General features: G+C 47.5%; 1 non-coding gene across 1 annotated transcript; it reads left to right on the top strand.

Moving 5' to 3' along the window:
* The first annotated feature begins 10135 nt into the window (after nucleotides 1-10135).
* LOC138419889 (U6 spliceosomal RNA) lies at nucleotides 10136-10241 on the top strand. Its single transcript, XR_011249140.1, has one exon. It is a non-coding gene; the product is annotated as a U6 spliceosomal RNA (small nuclear RNA).
* Nucleotides 10242-10849: the final 608 nt, after the last annotated feature.

Raw genomic sequence — 10849 nt, 5'->3', positions numbered from 1 at the left:
CTTCCCCGGTGAGGGTACGACAGTATCCCATGAGTCAGGAGGCTCGACAAGGAATTACTCCTCATATACAACGCCTCATAGATGCTGGGGTCCTGAAAAGGTGCCGGTCCCCATGGAACACTCCCCTGTTGCCTGTGAAAAAGCCTGGGGGAACTGATTTTAGACCGGTTCAAGATCTACGAGAAGTCAACAAACGGGTGAATGATATTCATCCTATGGTTCCTAACCCTTATACATTGCTAAGCAACATTGCCTCCAAACTACATTTGGTACACTGTTTTAGATTTAAAAGATGCCTTTTTCAGTTTGCCTCTTGCCCCCGCAAGCCAAGAGATCTTTGCCTTCGAATGGCAGGAAGACGGTGGTCAGACCCCTGTGCAGCTGACATGGACTCGCTTACCACAGGGTTTCAAAAACTCGCCCACGTTATTTAATGAGGCCCTGGATGAAGACCTTCGTGAGTATCGGGTTGAACACCCTACCATTGTTTTATTACAATATGTTGATGACCTTATCCTGCGGCGGCTACAGAAAAAGAGTGCCAAGAGGCAACAGGTGACCTTCTCCAAACCTTGGGGACTTTAGGTTACCGGGCTAGTGCCAAAAAGGCCCAGATTGCCAAGCAAGAGGTTACATACCTCAGTTATAAGATAAAACAGGGCCAGAGGTGGCTAACACAGGCTATGAAAGAAACCATCCTCCAGATCCCTGAGCCGGCTAACCCTAGACAAGTGAGAGAATTTCTGGGAATGGTGGGATATTGCCGGTTATGGATCTTGGGGTTTGCAGAAAAGGCCAGGCCCCTATATGAGAGGACCAAAGAAAACAAGGACTGGAAATGGACTGAGCCAATAAAAGAGGCCTTCCAAGAGCTCAGGCGAGCCTTGCTAGAGGCTCCTGCCCTTGCCCTCCCTGATCCATCTAAGCCTTTCCAATTATTTGTAGATAAAAAGCGGGGGATAGGAAAAGGGGTACTAACACAGAGATGGGGACCATGGAAGCGACCTGTAGCTTACCTTTCCAAGAGACTGGACCCAGTGGCAGCCGGATGGCCACCTTACCTCCGTATCATCACAGCTACTGCACTCTTAGTCCACGATGCTGATAAACTGACTTATGGACAGAGACTCTTGGTCTACACTCCTCATGCCATAGAGAGAGTTTTAAAGCAACCCCCAGGTAAATGGATTTCTAATGCCCGCTTGACGCACTACCAGGCCTTGCTACTTGACACCCCACGGATTCATTTCCAAACGCCCTGCACTCTAAATCCGGCCACTCTTTTGCCCAATCCGGGGGAAAATAGCCCCCTCCATGATTGTGATGAGATACTGGCCGGGGTAACAGCAATGCGAAAGGACTTAACCGATACTCCACTGGATAACAGTGAGCTAAGATGGTTCACAGACGGCAGCAGTTATGTAAAAGATGGACAGAGACGGGCGGGAGCCACAGTAGTAGATGACTCTGGACAGACGATATGGGCAGAGGCCCTTCCCCCGGATACCTCAGCACAAAAGGCAGAGTTAATTGCCCTGATTCAAGCATTAGAGAGAGCCAAAAGAAAAAAAATTACTATTTTCACTGACAGTCGCTATGCTTTTGGCACGGTACACATCCAGGGCCCGATATATCGGGAACGGGGGTTTTTGACAGCTGAAGGAAAAAAAATTTAAAACTTGCCTAAAATCTGTAGACTTTTAGAGGCTGTACAGATGCCTCGGGCTGTGTCAATAGTACACGTACCTGGACATCAGAAGGGTGACAGCCCCACAGCACGAGGGAATCGTGCCGCAGACCTGGCAGCTCAAAAAGTAGCTGATAAAGATTTCATCACCCCTGTGTTGGCGATCGGACTTCCACCTCCAGGTATGGGAACTCTGCCCCCAACCCCTGAGTATTCATCCACAGACCTTGCTTGGATCCAAAAACACACCAACCTTCAAAAAGATAAAGATGGATGGTACCGAGACTCAGACGGCTACTTGATACTCCCTGCTCAGTTGGGACAGCAACTATGTGAGCATTTGCACTTGTCTACTCATCTGGGAAAAAAGAAGACTCTGATGCTCTTTCAAACTGCGTGCCTGCGATTTCCCCGGCACCAGACAACTGTAAAGAACATAGTGCATGCTTGTAAGGCGTGTCAACAGATGAGGCCAGGAAAAGGACAACATGCAGGACTGAGGTATCGGGGAAAAGGACCAGGGCAACACTGGGAAATAGATTTCACCGAGGTAAGGCCAGGCAAATATGGTTACCGGTACTTGTTAGTGTTGGTGGATACCTTCTCAGGGTGGGTAGAAGCTTTTCCTACAAAGGGAGAAACCACGATGATAGTGGCAAAAAAGATTTTAGAAGAAATAGCTCCCAGGTTTGGCCTGCCAGTGACCATCGGCTCTGATAATGGACCTGCCTTTGTGAGTCAAATAGTTCAGAGCCTTGCCCTAGCCCTGGGGACTAAATGGAAGTTACATTGTGAATACAGTCCACAGAGCTCAGGGCAAGTAAAAAAAGTGAATCGGACTCTAAAAGAAACTTTAACTAAATTGGCTATAGAGACTGGCGGGGACTGGGTGACCCTCCTTCCCTTCGCCCTCTTCCGTGCGCGTAATACTCCCTATCAACTTAATCTGACCCCATTTGAAATTCTGTATGGGAGACCTCCCCCTGTATGTCCAATATTTGAAGGGAAGAAACTACCGCCTCCCACGTTGGGGCAACTCCAAGAGGCCTCGATGGCCTTAAGCAAGGTGCACTCTCGTGTCTGGAAACTGCTCCAGGAAATACATGTGGGTCAAAATAAGGGAACTATTCCCTCACATGACATTGGCCCAGGAGACTGGGTGTGGGTCAAAAGGCACCAAACCAAGGCACTAGAACCCAAATGGAAGGGTCCTTATGTTGTTCTTCTTACCACCCCAACTGCCCTAAAGGTTGACAGTATCGGGCCTTGGGTGCATTGCAACCACGTACACCCAGCTGCTTCAGCAGAGCAAGAAGACGCTAAGAAAGAATGGGAAGCATCTCTGCACCCGTCCAACCCCTTGAGGCTAAAGCTTCGAAGGCGCCAACAGGACCAGGACAACTCGGCTGGGCCCTCTTGTGGATGACCCAGTTACTCTGCTCCGGAGTTGCCAGCGTGAACCCGCATCAACCCGTCAAAATCACCTGGAAGCTGCAAAATGGACTAACACGAGAGGTGCTAAACTCCACTACCGCAATACATCCACCAAACACATGGTGGCCAGACTTGTACTTTGACCTTAAGCTGATGGTAAATGTGCCTTGGGCTAGGGGTTATCTCCGAGAACAAGGGTTCTGGGCATACCCAGGCGCACCCAGGCATGACTGGAAGACCTGTGGGGAGGCACAAGACTCTTATTGTAAAACTTGAGATTGTGTTACTTCTAATGATGGACCTCGGCGCTGGAAAGTAAGATATCGAGATTTACTTAATTTTTCATTCGTCAAGCCCCTCCCTAGGGTCCTTGGAGATCCAACTTTTAGCTGTGAAAGTTGCAATTATGCACAAGTCAGAATAAGGTTCAATCCAGAAAAAAGCAAAAAAGAGGAGACCTGGATCTCTGGCCTATCTTGGGGGCTACAGACAAGGGAATCAAGAGGGTTTGGGGCTGATGGAAAAGAGATTATAGTAGTGAGCCAGGTCTTAGAGCCAATTCTTGTACACAGTATCGGGCCCAACAAAGTAAAACAGCTGGCTGTAACCCCCCGCCTAACGACTTCCATGCCCACATCTTTGGCAGTGAGTCCCGAAGCAGAAGCGCTCACTGAAATAGATCCCCTGTGGAAGCTGATTAGGGCAGCTTATGCCACCCTAAATCAGACCCATCCTGAGGCAACTAAATCTTGTTGGTTATGTTACAACTTAATTCCCCCTTATTACGAAGCAGTAGGCCTCAATGCCTCTTATGACTTGGCCAACAGCACCGATCCTCCTCAATGTCATTGGGGGGACCGAAAGGTGGGTCTGACGATAAAAGAGGTATGGGGAAATGGCTTATGCATGGGCATGGTGTTACCAGCAAAGTCTCCACTTTGTGTGCATGTCGTCAAGCCTGATGATTTGCCTGTAGCTAAACGGTTAATACCTCAAATGGGGGGATGGTGGGTCTGTTCACACACAGGGCTAACTCCATGCCTGCATAGCTCAATCTTTGACCCCCCCAAAAAAATTCTGTGTTATGGTGGCTGTCATGCCAAAGATTCTGTACTGACCAGAAAAAGCAATATATGATTATTGGGCCCAAAAATTAACTCTAAATCCTCCAAAAAAAACTTATAAAGTTAAGAGGGAACCTCTTACCGTCATAACCATACCAACTATGTTCGGTCTTGGAATAGCCGGGGCTAGAACCGGAATAACAGCTCTGTCCCTGCAAGGCCAAGGATTTAACTCCCTGAGAGCGGCCATAGATGAAGACATTACCCGTATAGAGCAATCTATTAGTCATTTAGAATCGTCTCTAATTTCTCTATCTGAAGTAGTTCTGCAAAACAGGAGGGGATTAGATCTGCTCTTTCTGCAACAAGAGGGACTCTGAGCTGCCCTAAGAAAAGAGTGCTGTTTCTATGCGGATCATACAGAAATAGTTAGAGAATCTCTGGCCAAAGTGAGAGAAGGACTAGCCCAACGTAAACAAGAACGTGAGGCTCAACAGGGATGGTTTAAATCTTGGTTTCAACAATCCCCTTGGCTGACTACCTTAATCTCCACCTTGCTAGGACCCCTGCTAGTACTTTTACTAATGCTTACCTTTGGCCCATGCATTATCAATAGACTTGTAGCCTTTGTAAAGGAACGCATAAATACCGTACAGCTGTTTGTGCTTCGACAACAATATCAAACTGTGTCTCAGGACCGAGAGGAAGATTCCTCTATATGATCTAAGGACAGGGGGGAATGTTAGGGACCAAACGACGGTCTCTAGGACCTGAGTCATGTTTACCAGAAAGAGACAGGATATGCGCTCATCCTGCCTGGCCAATCATGTAACGCCAGCTACTCCTGTAACTGAGACAAAGAACTGCCTGTATATAAGCCGCCATACTCCTTTGTTCGCGGCTCTTGTCAGATTCCCTTGTGTGGGATGAGATTTGGGCCCTAGCGCGCTAGGAATAAACAAACTCCCTTCTTGCGTTTGCAATACTGTGGTGGACTTGCTCTCTCGGTCGGTTCGGAGATACGGGCTCGGAGCATAACAGATAGGAACTCACACATCCAAAGCTTCCAGACTCACCTCCCACAGAGACCCACCCTCTCCCAGGACTGCTTACATCCCAGATAGAAAACCTTCCCTATGAGGCACTCCCAGTAGGGAGAGTAGCAAGAAGGGTGAGGCCTGGAGACCCCTCGCCCTTGGCCACCATCCCCAGGCATATCAAACTGCTTCCTCCCTTCCAATGAGCACCACTACACCCAACAAACTATCCCCTCAAGGTGTGCACAGCGAATGACCCTTCCAATTCCACACCACCCACTCCATTCAAAGACTGAAAGCCTCGGGAGTTTCTACAGGGCTCCTGGGAACTGATCTGCCACCTGCCCTATGAATCTGCCCCTCAAAGCAGCTTGGACAGGACTGGGAAGGATGCAGTGAGACAGCATGGGGCAAGGATCAGGAGGGCCAACTGGACCCTCCTTCCTACCCTCATGCATCTCAAAGGTGAGCTCTCTAGTTACCATCAAGGCCAGCACAAGTAGTGCTCCCTTCATGGAGGCAGCAGACTGAGTGCTCTGCTCAGAGCAGGGTTTCTGCCGCTTCATGAACCACTAGCTCCCTGACCCCAGCCCACATCCCTCCCAGGAGCTCCACAGGCCTGTCTGCACAGGTGGTTCTCTCAGCTCTTCATGTGTCTACTGTAGGAAGCCCTTCCTACTCTGATAGCAGAACTCCTGGAGAACTTGTGGTAGTATCTTTTCCAAAGACCAAGTGAAGTTGACATTTCTAAGTGACTCCACTTGGAGCCAAGTGCTCTGTTGTCCCAGCCCCAACTGGGACACCTGTTTCCCTGGTCATCCTTCCCCCAACTTATCCTGGCTCCAAGGTCAGCACTCTCCCAGACTGAGCAGATGGAATCACAGGAGGCCCAAGGACAGGTCTACACCACTACCAGGTAGAAAAAAGGTCATCTAGAATCCTTCCTTTTTCCCCAAGTTTAAGTCCTGGAGATAAGAATGCAGCACTGGGCATTCCTGTAGCCCCCAAATATCTTAACATCTGCAGTCTCCAGACTGGACCCCGGGCACTAGTGGACAGCAGCCTTGGACTCCAAATCATTCCGACCTGGGAACTCTCAGGACTTGAGGCCACGTGGATTTTCTCAGGTGCTGCTAATTATGTAACAACAGATCACACCACCAGCTTTTCTCAAACCCTTAACGGAGCAAGTTCCTGGTACATTCTTGATGGCCAGTGTCTCCAGTCTTGGCATTTTTCTTGGTTGTCCCACCCTCCTCCATAAGTGAACCTAGTCTCAAGAAGTGCTTGGACTGTAGTCTATCCAGAAACTCAGAGAGAAGCTGTAAAGTTGTGGTGTTTGCCTCCTGTGTCAGAAACTCTGAGGTCCACAGCTCTCGAGGACACTGGAGATAGGAGGTCTAAGGCCCAGAGGGCTGGGTCCACCAGAGGTGCCACTCTGTGCGTGAAAACTCTCTCAAGAGCCAAAGTCAACCTTCCACACTAGGAAAACAGTTTGTTGGCACAAACAAGATAAGATGGACCTTGAAAACTCTAGGAGAAAGTTTAAGAAAGCTCCCAATTGCCAAATTGGAAACAGTTTGAAGACAAAATAAATGACAGAGAATTAGATGATAACGCAGAGTATAAAGTAATATGTATGAGTCCATACTCATATAAATAAATGACTAAATAAACAAATGTGGGAGAAGAAACAACCATTTCTTAAAGAAACATCCTGAATAACACAGATAGATCATCCCTGCAAGGAGGAGGAAATTACTGCCATGATCACCTGATTGTGGGCTAGCCTTAGTAACTTATTTCCAAAGAGAAGAGGAGGGGAAGGGGAAAACAGTGCAGAAACTGGACAAACACAATATAATGAACTAATCAAAAGCGATATTCCCAGTGGTAAGACCCTCTGCTGTCACGTGTACCCTGAGGTAATGAGACAGGGTGATTAACCTCTGTGGTGTTTTCCTCAAGACCAAAGGTCTGAAGCGCACTCTACATTATGAGAACAGCAGCAGCCATATTCCGCTTGGAGGGCCTTCTACCATCCCTGGCCAGTGCTCCTCAGGACTGCCAAGGCCATAACAGACAAGGAGAGAATGAGTAACTCCACAGAGCAGAGGACACGGGGGACACATGACAGTGAATGCAGTGAGTATAGGTTGTGGATTATATCTTGGAAATCAAAGTGACATTAATGGACAACCTGGTTAAAACCAAATATACTGTGAGGTTTATTCAATTCAGTCACTCAGTCGTGTCTGACTCTTTGAGACCCCATGAACTGCAGCACGCCAGGCCTCCCTGTCCATCACCAACTCCCAGAGTTCACTCAAACTCATGTCCATTGAGTCGGTGATCCCATCCAGCCATCTCATCCTCTGTCGTCCCCTTCTCCTCCTGCCCCCAATCCCTCCCAGCATCAGAGTCTTTTCCAATGAGTCAACTCTTAGTATGAGGTCCTTCCAAAGAAAACCCAGGACTGATCTCCTTTAGAATGGACTGGTTGGATCTCCTTACAGTCCAAGGGACTCTCAAGAGTCTTCTCCAACACCACATTTCAAAAGCATCAATTCTTCGGCACTCAGCCTTCTTCACAGTCCAACTCTCACATCCATACATGACCTCTAGAAAAACCATAGCCTTGACTAGACGGACCTTTGTTGGCAAAGTAATGTCTCTGCTTTTGAATATGCTATCTAGATTGGTCACAACTTTCCTTCCAAGGAATAAGCGCCTTTTAATTTCATGGCTGCAATCACCATCTGCAGTGATTTTGGAGCCAAAAAAATAAAGTCTGACACTGTTTCCACTGTTTCCCCATCTATTTCCCATGAAGTAATGGGACCAGATGTCATGATCTTTGTTTTCTGAATGTTGAGCTTTAAGCCAACTTTTTCACTCTCCTCTTTCACTTTTATCAAGAGGATTTTTAGTTCCTCTTCACTTTCTGTCATAAGGGTGGTGTCTTAGTAATCATCTAATATTGTTTCTCAGTTTTGATAAATATTTGTAACTTTTCAATAAATCAAAAATTATCCCAAATTAAAATTTTATTTTATAAACAGCTTACATAAGAAAAGGGCTACATGTGCTACATTCCTCCACTGAACCTGACTAGCTCTTCACCCTGATGTCACTGAATGTCCCCACAGTCCGGGGACGTCTCAGAGGATCCTGTGGCACCCTCGGAAGGGCACTGGGCTGGATCCATAGCAGCCACCTGTGATACTCAGCATTCCAGGCTCTGGCTCCTCTCCTCACAGCACTGCAGAGGGCATTGGAGGCAGTGTCATCTGAAGGACAGGAAGCACGGGATACATGGGCAAGGGTCCCACCACACGGAAGTCCTGCTGCCACAGACAAAAGAGCCAGCATGTGCAGCCTGGGCCTTGTGGTGTTCACCCTCCTGCCCAGGAACCTCTGAGACACATCTGCAGCCACCTGAGCCCCTCGTGGGGTGACCTTCAGAGAGGTTGCCCCCAGGTAGCAGGAGCCATGGTGAGAAGAGGCTCCATGAAAGTCAGCTGACACTGCAGCTCAGTACTTGGTGCCTCTTTGCCAAAAGCAGTTGCTGGATGTGAATCTTATTTGGTAAAGGGTCTGACTGTGATCATGCCTTGTGTCCCAACTCAGTTCTGGCCCTCAGCAAACCTTATTTCGCCACAGGTGACCCAGAGAAAGTTCAGTCAGATGCTTCCAGAGAAAAACTACCTGATTCTGCTAGCCAGAAAGTCATAGAGAGATGGAAGCAAGCTTTGGGTGCCAAGACAGAAATAACAGGATGGAGCCAAGCCCCAAAGGAAAGCCCCTAGATCTAGCAATAGCAGAAGTCATTAATGCAAAGAAGAGCTCATGGATAAATGCACTGCTTTAGTGTTACCATCATAACCAGGAAGTTTCTTCACAATTTCTTACAAAATAATGTATAACAGTGACTACTAGTCCAAAGGTATAATACATTTATAATCATCCTTAAGCTGGCCATGCTCATGGAATCAGAACACAGGATACCCAGCTGGGGTCTCAAACATAGGCTTCTGAAGGGGTCCACATGGAATGGGAAAATGTTCTTTTATGTGCCCCAAGGGGGTAACCCCAGAAGGCTACAGGACTCAGAAGATTCTGAGGAACGCTCAAAAGACAAAAAGAGTTGACAGAAACACAGCTTACACGCTGAAAGAAAACACACACGTGGATTTATCATGTCCATTCCCAGATTACTGAGGTAACTGCAAACTCACTATTTTGTAGAAACAAATAAGCCCCACTTGTAAAGCCTGCAAAATTGCACACAGGCCCCTGTATCTGGGCAGCCGGGGCACAGAAACCAGCATGGTCAACACAACAGAGCCAGATGAAGAGGCCCTGCTGATGACAGCAGGGCAAGGGCAAGCCCAGATACCAGGACATCACCACTGCCTTCACCACAAAGGCAGCTCTGAGCAGACACACAGGACTGGCCTAGGTTCAGGAGCATCTTCCACACTCAATCTATGAGGAAACAGCCCATCCTACATTCTTTCAGGAGAGGCACAGAAGGAATAATAATAAATCAGAGAAATACCAAAATGATTTTGGCCTAGCTGTTCAAGGGAAACTATTAGAGCAAAGCCCTAAAAGATTTCTGAGGAAGCCCAGAACTAAGAGCAACCCTGATGAGACTTCCCTGGCGGTCCAGTGGTGAAGAATCCATCTTCCAATACAGGAGACACTGGCTGGATCTCTGGGTGGGAAATTAAGATGCCACATGCCATAATGTAACTAAAACTTGTGTGCCACAACTAAAGAGAAGGCTGAGCGCTGCGACAAAAGACCGCACATGCTGCCACTACAAAGATCCTGTGCACCACAACGAAGCCCCAGCGGAGCTGAGCATGAATAAATAAACAGATTTACAGAAGACGGAGACAGTGACGGTGCTTGCTTCAGCAGCACACATAATAAAACTGCAACAACACAGAGAGGATAGCACGGCCCCTGCACAAGAATGACATCTAAATTTGTGAAGCACTCACTATTTTCTCATGTGTATAATAGACAACTAGCAAGAAGCTGCTATATAGCACAGACAGCCCAGCCTAGCTCTCTGACAATCTAGAGGGTTGGAGTTCAGGAAGAGAGGTTCAAGAGGAAGATGATATATATGAATGTATAAAAGATCTTCACGATCAAAATAATCACAATGGTGTGATCACTCACCTAGAGCCAGACATCCTGGAATGTGAAGTCAAGTGGGCTTTAGAAAGCATCACTATGAACAAAACTAGTGGAGGCGATGGAATTCCAGTTGAGCTATTTCAAATCCTGAAAGATGATGCTGTGGAAGTGCTGCACTCAATATGCCAGCAAATTTGGAAAACTCAGCAGTGGCCACAGGACTGGAAAAGGTCAGTTTTCATTCCAATCTCAAGGAAAGGCAATGCCAAAGAATGCTCAAACTACCACACAATTGCACTCATCTCACACGCTAGTAAAGTAATGCTCAAAATTCTCCAAGCCAGGCTTCAGCAATACGTGAACCGTGAACTTTCAGATGTTCAAGCTGGTTTTAGAAAATGCAGAGGAACCAGAGATCAAATTGCCAACATCTGCTGGATCATCGAAAAAACAAGAGGGTTCCAGAAAAACAT

The sequence above is a fragment of the Ovis canadensis genome, chromosome 14, assembly GCF_042477335.2.
Source record: "Ovis canadensis isolate MfBH-ARS-UI-01 breed Bighorn chromosome 14, ARS-UI_OviCan_v2, whole genome shotgun sequence".
NCBI classification, from domain to species: Eukaryota; Metazoa; Chordata; class Mammalia; order Artiodactyla; family Bovidae; genus Ovis; species Ovis canadensis.
This window is presented reverse-complemented; position numbering and strand designations above follow the sequence as displayed.